The following is a 14587-nucleotide window of genomic DNA, read 5'->3' as shown; positions in this document are numbered from 1 at the left end:
GAGAGATCCTTCCAGATTCCAGTCACCCCATTTACGCCCCTCAAAAGAAGACAGTGTGCAAAGCGGGTTTTGCCTTGCAGGAAGGACTTCAATTGGGCTTGCTAACAGAAATTATGGAAGTTGCTTAGATGGGGATAAAAAGTGATTTTTCAGTTGGCCTTTTTCTTTCCTCTTTAGGCTGGAATAGGAAAACCTTACTCATCCTCAAGAAATCCACTGGGCCTTGCTGAGGTATAAAAGACTTTACAATAAGCATTATGCCTCTGTTCACAGAGTATAAAACCAAATAAAGAGCAGTTTGCTGTTTGGATAACCACTTCTCATCCCAATCTCTTGGGAACAGTATTCCCCAAGGGGTAACGCCTGTGGTTTTGTTTTCTCTTTGGAGAGCACCATGTCCAGGGATTTTACAGACCCAGTTCCAGGGAAGCAGATTTTCTTGGGGAGGTCTAGAATTCAGTGGAATTTTAGGAGCTGCCAATGATTCCTAGCCAGAATCTTTTAAAAGATTTTGAGATTTTTTTCTTTCCTTACTTTTGTACCAGATGGAATTTCCTAATTTTCCCTCCCACTATTTTTTCCTTGTCACCTAAAAGACAGATGTGTTATTTCACAATGTTTTATTTGAAACGTCCCTCTCCTGAAGAAACAGCAATAGTCTGGATTTCTCTACCAGCTGCAGGAAGGAGAGCCCACATTGAGCCTTTAGCGTTCAAATGTCAGCTCACATGGTTGAAATCCAAAGCCATTTGTCAACAGGATACATCTTCACTAATTTTACATGTGCAACAATAAGTCAGGTATAAAGATATACTGGGAAACTCACTGCCTTTAAGGACTTCTTGCTCAGGAACAGTAGTTCTACACCATTGAAAATTGAAGAAACTACCGTCTCTACTATTCCATGGGGATTTTATCACAGTCAGCTCATCAATCTGCATTACATAAAGTGTCACTATTGCCTTCACCTTGGACAACTCTGTATTTTGGCTGAGACTCATTCCAGGTAAATACCGCTGCCTAGTAAGTAGGTCTTAAATCTAAAGGGAACATCTACGTTCTTCCCAGGTTCACTGGAGAAAGATGGAGCTTGCCAGGAATGATTCAGGCCAAGGTTGGCCTCAGCCACCAAAATTCCTACCCCTGGAGATTTAGATCAGATATTGGGAAGTTCTTCCCTGTGAGGGTGCTGAGGCGCTGGCACAGGGTGCCCAGAGAAGCTGTGCCTGCCCCATCCCTGGCAGTGTTCAAGGCCAGGTTGGACACAGGGGCTTGGAGCATCTTGCTCTAGTGGAAGGTGTTGCTGCCCGTGGCAGGGGGTTGGAACTGGATGAGCTTTAAGGTCCCTTCCAACCCAAACCATTCGGTGATCCTGTGATTTTCAGATCTAGAACAAGGCCCTCAGCAACCTGACCTGACTTTGAAGTCAGTCCTGGCTGGAGTGGGATGCTGGACTGGAGATCTGCAGATCTCCCTGCCAACTTAAATTATTCCATGCATTAATGAAAGAAGCTTTGCAGGAGCTGGCATTACAGAAAGATGCGCACAAAGTGCCCCGTCAAGACAGTTTCCAAACCACATAAAACAGGCATCATTAGAGAATCTGCAGAAGACAGCCTGAGGTGCCAGATCAGGCCCTTCCAGGTAGTCAGTCAAATTCACTACCCTCTTCCTGCAGTGGCCAGCAGCAGAGGCTTCAGAGAGAAGTGTGTGAAGCCCCACAATAAATGTCGTTAGAATAACACAACCAAGAGAGAAATTCCTTCCTAATCCCAGGCAGCCAGTAATGGGTTGATGCCCTGAAGCACATGGGTTATTATCCTCATTAGATTTACACCTATGCAGCGTCACTGGGGATGTTCTCATTGCCCATGCCAAGGACGTGTTTTCTTGGCACACATCTGAGGTGATACAGAGCTTGCTCAGGCCTTCCCTACTCAAGCTAAGCTACTGCATGCCAATAAAACCTTTACACCACACCATCCTGCGTTAGGCAATATATATTTATACAGTCTGTGTGGTAACAGTAAGGTGTTTTTTTTTAAGAGGCAGAAGTATGTAATAAATGACATCCCTTCAAACACACACAGACTTTACATTTCAGCACCTTCTGCCTTACAGTCCTCCTACAACCTCAGCTCCTATATTCTGTTATGAAATTTATGGGTTTATGCATACCGAAATTGTGTGTGTGTGGACTGTTACTGTCAGGGTGGTCTTGGAGAAATGAAGCAAATAAGATGCTCAAATTTGATTACAGGATATAATAAAAGTCAAGGCTTCTTCGAGCTCATTCTCATATAGTCCCTTGGAAGATGAAGAAAAAAAGCCTTTCTTTCTCCCCCCCCCCTTTTTCTATAAAGGAACTGCTTTCTCCCCACCCAACAGAGCTGGCAGTGATAGCCAATTTTCCTGTGTTTGAACCTTTGAGTACGCACTTCAGAACCCCACGTGGTGAAAACTAACCCCAGAATACCCAGGAGACAGCTGAAAAACCCATTTCAAGGGCAATGCTTTGATTTCTTCACATACACAAAATTGGACTTCTCTTTTTTTCACAGTCAGGGAAAATCTCCAGTCTCTGAGTGAAGGGAAAACTGCAGCGATTACTCCTGCCTTTAGATGGCTGGATAAATATTTACCCTATAAGACCATATATTAAGGAATGAGCTTTTTCTTTTTTTCCCTCCCCAAAATACTGTTTCAGTGTCTCGGCAGCTGTGAATGGTCTTGGTGTCTCTCCCAGTGTGGGCGTCCATTTTGCTGATGCATCATCTCGCCTTTGCTGGAAAGGGATTAGAGACCAACACCATTAGCATCAGTGGCAAAATTCCCAGGCGTTGCTTCACTGTGCCCTACATCTTGTGTTGTCGCTTATGCCTGAGCAAAATAAACACAAGAGTGGTCAAAACACACCACTGAGACAGAATGAGAACTTTCTGCACCACCTTGCCCTTATTTTTCATGGTTATAAATGACTAACCAAGGGGCCAGGCTGTGATGTTTGAGACTTCACCAGTTCTGGTTGTGTAGGACCTAACACGCAAGGGGCTTCCCATACGAGCTACCGAGCAGGTCCATCACCCTCCCTCCTTCACATTAGCTTCAGAGTTAGTCCAGGAAATTCCTCTCCCCATTCAAAACAAGTACACATATATAGCATTTCAGAGCTGTTATTTAGCAGATTCTCTACTTTTCATAGTCCCTGCAGAAATGGACTTTTAATCTCTCTTTGCGCAGGGAGGGCTGGATTGTTATAACTTCACTGATGTTATATAGTATTTTACCCCACAAGAAGTCCCATTGGAACCTGTGAGTAAGAAAGCCATCTGGTCCAAGGAGAACAAAAGCAGTAAGAATGGAGCTGCCAAATGACACTGGTTGGCTTCCCTCAAGATTCTTCTCAAACCCAAAAGAAGCCCTTCATCATGACAGAACCCTTTTGCGATAGTATGGTCTGGCCACTGCTGCAATGAATAATGAGATGGAATAAGTAAATTATTTGTAAGAAAAATGCCAAGCAGCGAATTAAACATTGTTTTCTTTGTTTTCTTGGAGAAGATTGCTGTGTGGAAAGAAAATGACAAAACCCTTATGCATTGGTGACAGCTTGAACCAATTTAAATAAAAATACAAACTTTTGAAAAGCAAAAACCAAAGAGGAAATAAAAATTTGAAAGGAAAAAAAATTGAGTAGATTCCTGCCATTTCTGCAAGCTCTTGGAAAGGAAATTGAAGTTTAACTAAATGTTGTACAGCTAATCGATCGTATTTACTTCTTCCATAAGTAATTCCCTGCTGCTAGTGGATACAACATCATACAACACTGTTCTAAGAGGTCACTTCCACAGCAATCTTTACTGGTAAGAACTATTGTTGGTACATAATACATAATGAATCACAATAAAAACCCCACAACACCAAAGTCTGAGAGAAATAACAAATTGTTTTATCCCAGAACTGTTTCTACAATGCTAAAGTAGCGCCAACAACAGCATTTGCTGCTGATGAAATTACTATTTCTGTTACAAGAGAAGTTATATGCTGTGCATGAAAAAGCAGATTCTTCCATTTCTAGGCTATTTACCCTGGGAATTAAATTATGTTTTCCTATACGACAAGCTTTATTTAGAAAGCACTATGGATTTCAGCACAGCCTCTCTCTTTTACATTCATTCAAGCAGCAGTGATGCTGGATGACTGAATGGCATGTATGTAGGTTGCTGGAATGACAGAGAGGGAATTTTCCCTAAGCTTGCTTTCAGTTTTCTTCTCACCGATACACTTTGCATTCTTGCATCGAGCAGGATGGTTGTAAGCACTGTGAGACAGACAAGAGCATTCTTCCTCTTTTTGGCCAACAAAGCTTTTCTGCAATCTGTTTTGTCCTCAACATAACATCTTTTGCTCATTAAGGAAACCTGGGTTTTCTCAAGGTGGATTTTCCTTCTCTCCTTGCTTCCACTCCCCCTACCCACCTCAACCCCAGCTTCATTCATCAAATGAGGGAAAAATGAAGCAACTCTGGTTCACCATTAAGTGCCACAGGTCTCCAGTAAGAATATACTATAGCTACTATGTTCAGCAAGGGAGTGAGAGAGAGAGACGACAGAGCGATCCAGTTCCTTCCAAGCACAACAAACATGACGTTGAGAAATGCAGTTGGAATAACTCTGGATAAGCCTCACCTCTGCTCGGCAGCCAGCTCCCCATAATTTCTGGATAACAAATACAGCATTGGATTAATAGATAAGGCAGGAGGCTTCTCATCCCTTTCATCTGAACTCTCCCCTCCAGCTGCTAAGCCAGTATCTTGGCCTCTAGACCTCACATCAGAAATAGTCATCGATCAGCCCAAAGTACACATGATGTCCAAAAAGAAACCAAAGACACAGACTACAACCATCTTGGAAAGGGACAGTCACACACAACATGTTGGGGGCACGAAATCTTCAAAATGAGGGAATCTGAAATAGGAATTCTGGGGGGCAATCCACCATCTCCGACTCCTGCGTGCTTGGGATGGGACAGATGGTGACACAAATTGCTGAGTGTAACAACAGTTATGGAAGTCCATTAATCTGCACTCTGTTATGTCAACAGAAATGCTATCCCCATAGTCATGTGTAAGCTGGTTTTGAACCCCTCACACCTTGCCTGATGCCAGTTCCCAGAAAACTCACTACGACTATACACAGAGAAGATGATGTACTTACCTAGGAACCCTTCTCCATTTGCTATCAGCACCCTTCCACATAATACCATGCTTCTCCCTGCATTCTATGGCATTCATGCATGGCATTTAAAAGTAAAATAAAATTATTAGGTGGCTACAGTTATGCCACAGAATTGGTTTTCAGGGAAGACATCTAAAAGCCTCATGCACCATAATGCAGGGAACACAGAAAAGCTTTATAGGCCTTCCCCTGCCCCCACAGGAGCTGAGGATCTTTGAGCGTCCCTGCATCTGTCAAGTGTGATGTTTATTTCCTCCATGGAACAAGCTATCTTTATGAAACGAAATGACTGCCCTTCATATATTAAAATAACACCTCCTTAGGAGAGGCTTCCATGGGCACTGGCTAGAGCCCACTTCATAAAGGGAACATTTACACTGCAGAAAACTTAGCAAGGCAGCTCAGGATTGGAGCAAGACCAACTGGGAAGCATAGGACCTGGACGTTTCGTCTTCGCTATGAAATTACGTCCCAGGCAAAGGCTGGGGTTTGGTTGTTTGCTGTCGGGCATTTTTTAACTGACTTTTCCATGTTTCAGAGCCTCATTCCTAAAAACAAAGAAAGCTTAAATGTGGATTTTTAATAGTACTGTTAAATTTAATAGGCATTTTGTGCAGCTTTGCGCTGAAATTGTTTAATGGTTTATATACATGGCTGGTTTCATACCACGGTGCTTTTACTTCATGCTAAACTGTGTAAACCTTCTGCTGGAAACACAACTACTTTTGTATCCAGGAAGCAGGGCTTTGAAGCATAATGTGTAAAAGTGAGTGGGATTTCAACACACGATACTTAAATGCCATTCTTCACCCCATATGGACAATGTATTTCTTGTCGGTGCAATGAGGTTTGCAGAGAAAACAAGCAGAAAATGTCTTTAGATATTAGCCAGTTAGTAAAAGCCTGAACTTTGGAGTACTGCATGAGGTAATCAGCTGTATAAAATAAAAGCATTTGGGTGCCCTTCTTAAACCTTCAGTGTACATCGTAACTTTTTCCCCCAATGCATTTATAGTTAAACACCTATTTTGTTGTAAGTCCCCTCTCCGCTCACTCTCATCTTAGTGTCCTATCATTGAATGCTCCTTTGTCCATGTATAGATGATGCTATCAACTCATAAACTACACTAGATCAGCCTGGTTTTAAAAGTCTTTTCTTAAACCAGTTATAAAATGTGGATTAGAGGTGTAATTGAGGGGATACACACTAGGATACAAGAAACTTCAGTTTAATTATCGGCTTTGCCAGTAACTCCTTGGTAACCTGAGCAACCCAAACTTCAATGCTGAACTTGACTTTGAAGTTTACCACTTCATTTAAATGGTAAACTGGACTAGGTGCCCTCCAGAGGTGCCTCCCAACCTAAATTAGTCTATCATCTTGTGATTGGATGGTGCCTGTTGGGATACAATGAGGATTACACTTCCCTGCTGCCATGAATATTGCTGAGGAAAAATCATAGAGTGATTGAGAAGTCTGTACTTCGTGAACATGGAAGCCATGGAAATAGATGTCCAAATTTCTCACGCTTCCCCTCCGGATTTTCATTGTGCATGTACGTGAAACTCCAAACAGCACACAGCTTTTGCTAAAGCGTTTTGAAAGCTAAAGCATTTCTGAGCTCGGTGAAGCAACAAAACCTGAATATCTCATGAGCAACGTATTCTGAAAGTAAACAGTAGCCTATGAGCATCTGGGCTTTCTAAGACAGTCTCAAAACATGACCCAAGAGCATTGATCGACTCTGAAAATGTTTGAGTGTGAAAAAAATGAATGTTCCACAAAATCTTCCCATCTTCTTTTGCAGAATCAAAGAGTTTTGATACAGCAGGGCCCAGCTCTGGTCTCACAATGTTCTCTCCACTGCTTGTGAGTATTTGCTGAGACAACTGGTGAGCACATCAGGAATACAAAAACACAGCAGAGAACTCTGGATTTCTTCAGTGCAGGTCCAGTAATCAGCGTATCAGCAAAAGAGCACTTTCTCATGGTAATGATCCATTCAAGAACTATTACTATTATTTGAGAACAATGCATAATCTCTTTAAAAGACAACAGTCTCCATCTTTAGTGAGAAACTGGGGATCGGTAGATCCTCCCATAGCTATAGGCATGAATGCATGAAATTGAGTTAAGGAGTCCTAAGCCCCCTAAATCGAAACTGCTAACTCAAAGGTTATTTACACACACAGCCAGAACAAAAAACGATGCGATAAGATGAAGAGTACAGCTGGGTGGTAAAAATCCTTATGCCTCATAGCAATCATCCACTTGCAAAGCACCCTCTTGATGTGATGAGAGCTTTGTGCTCTACACACACTGCTGGGGTTGCCCACACTGTTTCTAAAATATCTGTTACTAAATCACTCTTAATACTCTTGGTATCATGACAGCATCTCAGACATCTTCCTCCACTTCCATCAAGTGACAAGACAAACACTCAGTCACTCTTGCTTTCCTCCATGAATGGGCTAGTAGTTTTAGACACTAAAACATACACATTCATAAAGTGAATATACACTCTTCACAAGTATACCTTCTCCCATCCAGAACAGGACACATCAAAGGATTTACCTCTTTAGTCTCCTTCTGGAAAAAAAGAGGAATCAAACAAACCGAAAACAAAACCATTTCCCAAGGCAATTTCTTAGGGTATTTTTTGAAGGCTAGAAAGATTAAATCCTCTATGTGACAGCTGTTATCATATTTGGGCTCCTCCACACACAAGGGAAACTCAGGCAGAGTTCTTGTAGGTACAAGTATCTCATCAGAGTTATGAATTCACATGGAGTGCACTAAGCACTTTGCTACTGCTTTCATACAGGTGCATTCAGCTCCTTTAATGAGAGCCAGCAGCACCACGCTGACACGTCAGCAGACACATAAAAGGACAGAGGTGTGGTTCTTCAGACTTGCTTCAAGAGACATGATGGACTATTGCCGCACCATGAGCTTGCAGAACCCCATCACCTACCTGCTCTCCATCCATTCCATTACAATCATATCAACATTCCTACCCACCTACCCATACTTTAGTCTTTCCTTACTGCCACAGGATCACACACACACTATCAATATAAGCACAGGGTAAGAGCTTGTAAGATACTTCTTCATTTCCTGGTATGAAATGTGCTGAAAAAAACCCAAACAGTATTATAATGCTGTGGCTTATACAGAACATTTTATCTAAGAAGTTTCAAGCGCACTGAACTTGCAGACCCATAAATCAGAACTTTTTAGTTCATGAGTTCCCAGAAATTCCAAAAGCAAGTGTAGGATAAAAAGAAGTACATCCAAGAAAGGGCTTTCAGGAAAATTCACTTTGGCAGAATGTAAAGCATCTGGCATGGATTTTGACCAAGCCAAAGCAGCCCACCCTAGCTCTTAGGAAACGCAGAGATGTTGAACTAGTCCATATCCTTCTACTCAGCTCTCCCAGCCATGATGCTCACTCCCCATTCCACCTGGCCCATGATGCCAGCATGCACTCCTTTTATATTTTACTTAATGTGGAAACTTAAGCCTAAGAATCACCTCTTCACTGAATTCCATGAAGCCTGTGTCTTGCCTAGAAACTTCTGCATTCCCATCCCTAAAAGAATTAAACATTCCCTCGTGATTCCTATCGTACACTCAGATGTCCACCTGTTTCCATCCATTAAACAGAACATATCATTCTTCTAATTCAGTGTTGGAAAGTTGATTTCTTTCTGAAATCCATTACAACCAGTTTGGCAAGGAGAATCAAAGCTTGATTTCATGGCTGACCATGTGTGCTGAAGGTTTTCAAAGCTTCAGTTTCCTGTTCATAGAAGAAACATTTTCTTTTTAACCCCCTCTCAAGAATGCTAGAGAAAGCCAGGGGTATCTGACATATTTTGGCTTGCTGTAACTAATACTTCATGGTCTGATGATAAGCATAATAGGCCGTATGCTGGGTATTGTGCCGAAATTGTGTGTAAGGCATTAATTGTTGGGAGCTGGAATTGAAATCAGACGGCCCACTTTAGATCGACACAACCCAATGGGTTGTTCTTCACACCTCAGTGGCAAATAAATCATTGTTGACCTGAAAGCATGTGACGTTGTGCTGCTTACTACAGCACTGGTGCAAAGGGGCAGGGGAAAAAAACACGCACACGTGTGGGCACACACACACGTACATAAATACATGGAAATCATTCAGGCTCCCTGTCGCTGCAGCAAATACGTGGAAATTATTCAGGCTCTGTGTTGCTGCAGCTGCTTAGCTTTTACATTAGGGACTGTTTTAAAGCTCTTTAAAAAAGAAGTATTTTGCCTCAGCTTTAATGTGACAGAGCAACTGCACTATGCTTGTGAGCCAACTCCCTATTCCTTTCTTGGGACATCTCCCTGAGCTAAGAAGATCATTTCCAAACCCTGTGGTACAACCCAGAAGCTTTACTAACACGACCAGAGCTATACTACCCTGTCAAACACCAGAGCCTTTATGCGAGTGCTTCACTAGGACAACTAGAAATGAGTACTGGCTGGAGCCAGCTGGTCTGTGCATAGCCTGGGGATGAAGGCAGCACAAGTCGAAGGGCTGAAAGGGAGCAGGAGGAAGGAGAATTGTTTTTGGTAAATGATTTTTGGTAGGAACCGGATTGCTACAACAGACTTGCAGTGTTAGAAAAGGCATCATTAAGTGGAACGTACTTTCGAAAGCAAAGAAACTTGGGCAATTAGGGTTGTTGTATTAGTTGAAATGGTGTGTGGGAGGAGGTATCACTTGATTGACATTAATTGCTTCTATTAGGGCTGTGTGTACTATACTTCAGCCAGGCACCGAAAGAGACATACAATCCACGGATTAAGCAGAGGACAGTGGCTCTTTTGTAGCTCTTGGAGCACATTTGGGGCTGAATGACAGTCCTTGAAGCATGGAGCTGGGCTGCAAAGAAATCCCAGGGGAGCTTAACATCACAGGTGGAAATACGCTCCTGAAAGGTCTTGCCACCTGCTCTAATTGCTGGGTTTAAATGTTTCAAGGCTTTTGCATCTGTGTGCAACCTCCCTCTTAGAGGCAGTCGTAGAGAAAGGTCTATCTATCTGAGCCCCCCGGCCTATTGATCACCTTGGCAAATGTCTCCCAGCCAAAGATTGATGAAGACGGTAACTGGTTACTTCCCTTCCAGCACTCATGACTCCCCAGCCTCATTAACCATATATCCACTGAAAGCAGATGGCCAGAGGAGCAGCGCTGCTTCACAGCTGCAGCATGAAATCCGAATTCACATCTCAAACGACACTTGGAGCCACCACAGAAGAAATAAATCAATTCCTGCCTTTTCTTCCTCCCCCGATAATACGGCTCAGAAACTTCCTAAAGGCAGGAACAGCCTCCCTGCCCACATTCCACAACCCAGATGAGAAGATCTAGCAGTGGGAGAAAATCAACAACAATGTGGCTTTAGACAAGCAGCTTAGACGAAATGTCTAACTTTTAGATAACTAAAATTAGATGAGATAAATCAGTCTCTCACCATTTTCCCATCGAAACAATAGAGATATTAGCACTTCCCTGTGAGCGCATTCTGGTGAAAACACATTGTGAAATGCTCAGATGCATTGGCACAGCAAGGCATGAAAGGACCTTCAGAGCAGTTCTTCAGGGAACAGGTCTGTAATTGTAGGAGTTGAAGAAAGACCTTGACAACGATGCCCCACAGCTCACCCCAAGGCAGGTGAAGAGTTGACTTTCTTCCTTTTAAACTCCTTGTGAGCAGTAATGGGAAGGATTGTTTTAGGCTGCTTTGGGAAGACTTTTTTCCTTCCAGTTTTCCTAGTCTTAGTCAAGTGAAAGTTTTTGTTTCGGGACACTCAAACTCAAGTGTCTCCCTTCATCTGTCAGAGATCTTCCATCCCAGAGACAAAACCCTTTACAGACAGGTAGGAACACAACTTTTCAACAAATTTCAGAATTAATTTTATGTTGAAATAAGAAATCTAAATGTTTCTTTCCCAAGAGATTAAACCAGCACCTCTTCCCAGGAATGGAGCATGCGAGCGGAGGGCAAGGATGTCACCACTTGGCACAGGTTTCCAAACACTCTCAACTAACTCAAAAAAGGTCTTTTCCTGGCCAAACAATCCATTTGCCCCTGTACCTCTGACCTCTGTCAAGGAGCAGGGGGATCCCAGGCCTGATCCTGCTTCTCTGTGGGGGAAAAGCCCTGTGACGGATGTACCATCCTTCCATCACAGGGATGGTTTTAAGTGCCTGTCCCATAATGTTTGCAAACAATCATAAAAAGGGAAGTGTAATTCTTGCAATTACATCTGAGGAGCAGTTTTAATGAATATTAAACAGCTTTAAACATCAAAGTGTTGACTGAAGTAGAAAAAATAGTATCTTTACTACCCGTCCTTTCCACTTGCAAAAAGAAAACTGAAGGAGGGAGAGAATAGGTTTTATCGGGAATGTCAGGAACAATTTATAGGAGCTCAGTGACTTGCACTTTGAACTGGGCTCTCCATCGATAGTCTGTAGCATCCTATAAAAAGATACGCTGTTATCTCCTTCACTGCAGCCAGCCATCCCGACAGGAAGGGCAGGCTGCCTGCAACGCCTGAGGAAATACTTGGGCTATTAAAGGCAGACAAAGGTCCTCCTTTTTACTTTTTATTTTACATGCACTGTTTGCTGCACGGGGTTTCTTTACAGTACCACAGGAATAGCAATTTGGGCCTTTTGACAGTCAGCTCTAGCTGTAAAAGCAACCCAGAAGAAAATCTGAACAGGACTGTCAGCACCTTTCAATACTTAAAGGGGGCTTACAGGAAAGATGGGGACAAACTTTTTAGCAGGGCCTATTGTTATCGGACAAATGGCTTTAAACTGAAAGAAGGCAGATTCAGAACAGATATAAGGAAGAAATATTTTACAATGAGGGTAGTGAAACACTGGCACAGGTTGCCCAGAGAAGGTAGATACCCCATCCAGGGAAACACTGAAGGTCAGATTGGATGGGGCTTTTGGCAACCTGATCTAGTTGAAGATGTCCCTGCCCATTTGCAGAGTGGATGGATAGATGACCTTTAAAGGTCCCTTCCAACCCAAACCATTCTGATTCTATGATTCTATGACTGATGCAGTGATTTTTTTCTGTCTTTGTAGATGAGAGCAGAAAGACACCACACTCTTCACAGCTGTATCTTGCCTGAGGTACTGAACAACAGACAGCATCTAACCCATATGTCCCAAAAGCCTTTAAACAGGAGGGCTGCTTTAAGCATGTGAATCACTGGAAAGGACCCAGCATGGAAGCAAGGACCAGTGCATCCAAACCACAGTGGGATCCCAGGGCACTTGCATGCCTTCCCCAGTGCTCTCCATCTCAGGGGGATGCTTAGAGAAATGCTGCCTCTGCTGCTGCTGAGCCAGCCCAGCAGCTACTTCTTCCTTCAGCTCTCTGAGCTACGCAGTACATCCTGTGGATCATGGTCACATACAGAATTTGGGGATCCTGCAGGAATGCTGGCCACTCGTACGCGCACAATGGTAATAAGTCAATCAGCAACAGGGTCATCAGTTCAACTGGCAATACGTCATCATTATGGCCAACTCATGACGCATCCCTGAGAGATCAGGATCCCTTACGTGCATTATTACTACTTATTTATAGCACGCGATAAAAATTTACAGTAACACAGGGAGGCTGCAGCTGAGAGCAGATAGGAACTGTAAAAAGATCTTATCACTGAGTTTGCATAAGGAACTGTTTTATATGGGAAAATACCGATGCAAGAGTGTTTCTCAGAAGTATGCTGATATTGGCCAACATTTCTAGCAAGAAAAACTGATTTCAGCAAAGCCAAAGTGCTTTATTTCAACCGCCTTATGGACAAGAAGAGAGCGGGACAGTGAAGAGGTGAGTCAGTCTTAAACAATTTGATGTCACGGAACTGGACCTGACAAGTTCATTTCTCAATTTCCTGAATGCATTCTTGCCATTTTTTTGTTTCACTGCAAATTCAGACATTTCAGTGTTCACTCTGACTAGTGAGGAAAAGCCTGGCTCTGCCGTGCTCCCAACGGGAGAGCGGTCAGATCCCTTGACAAGCTTCACCTCCAACGCCCATAGGCGAGTAAGACTGACAGCAGGGCGTCTATGCAAGTCCAGCCTTTCCTCCCAGCCCCAGCTTCTCTCCAGGGAATGATGGCAGCCTCCAGATGAAGAGAACATGCCAGGGGAGCTCAGCAACCAGCTACACCTCTCTGCTGGCAGGAGCTGAAGCACTGGCCACGGTCTGGATGCTCTGCACTGCGCACATTGCTCTCACCGGCTTCTCTTTGCCTACAGTAAATGTATGTTTGGCTCGAGGAGGAAATAATTCAGTGTGTTTCATATGGTTTTTGCTGTTTAGTTCCCCATTTCCACTATAAAATCCATGATAAAAGAACATAAATAACCAAACTGGAAACAGCTTCTCCAGAAATCATCCTGAATATTTCTGAGCCATAAATATTCTGTCACTGCTGATTTAATTTCTAGTACTCAGGCAAATACAATTACGAGAGACAAATGGTGATGAATGCTGAAACCAAGGGTATGTTTTCAACAACAGGGGACAGGTCTGGCCCTCTGTGAGTTGTCATCGGAGGCATGCCAACAGCCATCCATGTTCTAGCACTGCCAGCTTTTAAAATGCCACAATTGCACTGAATCATACAGCCACCTACAAGAAATAAACTAATGCAACTGCTCTACTCAGTAACAGCACTGTCCACTTGAAATAGCAGATGTAAGAAGCCCAAGCGCTGTGACATTTACAAACAATCTCATGAATTAATTTGGTAAGAATAAAAGGCAGCAGGATAGCCCCGACCATAAAAGCACCCAAGTTTGGGTTTCCATTTGAACACCGCTTAAATACTGCATTGAATGAAGACAATCAGAGAATCACAGAATCATACAACAGTTTGGGTTGGATGGGACCTTAAACATCATCTAATTCCATGGCAGAGACACACTCCACTTGACTGGGTTGCTCAGAGTCCCATCCATCCTGGCCTTGAACACTGCCAGGGATGGACTACTAACAACTTCCTTGGGCAGCCTGTTCCAGTGCCTCATCACCCTCACAGTAAAGAACTTCTTAATTATATCTAACCTGAACTTACTCTGTTTAAGTTCAAACCCGTTACCCCTTGTCCTGTCACTACAGTCCCTAACGAAGAGTCCCTCCCCAGCATCCCTATAGGCCCCCTTCAGGTACTGGAAGGCTGCTATTAGGTCTCCACGCAGCCTTCTCTTCTCCAGGCTGAACAGCCCCAACTTCCTCAGCCTGTCTTCATACGGGAGGTGCTCCAGTCCCCTGATCA

At 43.2% G+C, this 14587-nt stretch overlaps 1 protein-coding gene across 3 annotated transcripts in view; it reads right to left on the bottom strand.

Moving 5' to 3' along the window:
- TRABD2B (TraB domain containing 2B) overlaps positions 1 to 14587 on the bottom strand; it is a 293609-nt gene that overhangs the window by 225240 nt on the left and 53782 nt on the right. The window lies entirely within an intron of this gene.

The sequence above is a fragment of the Lathamus discolor genome, chromosome 3 (genome assembly GCF_037157495.1).
Source record: "Lathamus discolor isolate bLatDis1 chromosome 3, bLatDis1.hap1, whole genome shotgun sequence".
In the NCBI taxonomy this organism is placed as follows: domain Eukaryota; kingdom Metazoa; phylum Chordata; class Aves; order Psittaciformes; family Psittacidae; genus Lathamus; species Lathamus discolor.
This window is presented reverse-complemented; position numbering and strand designations above follow the sequence as displayed.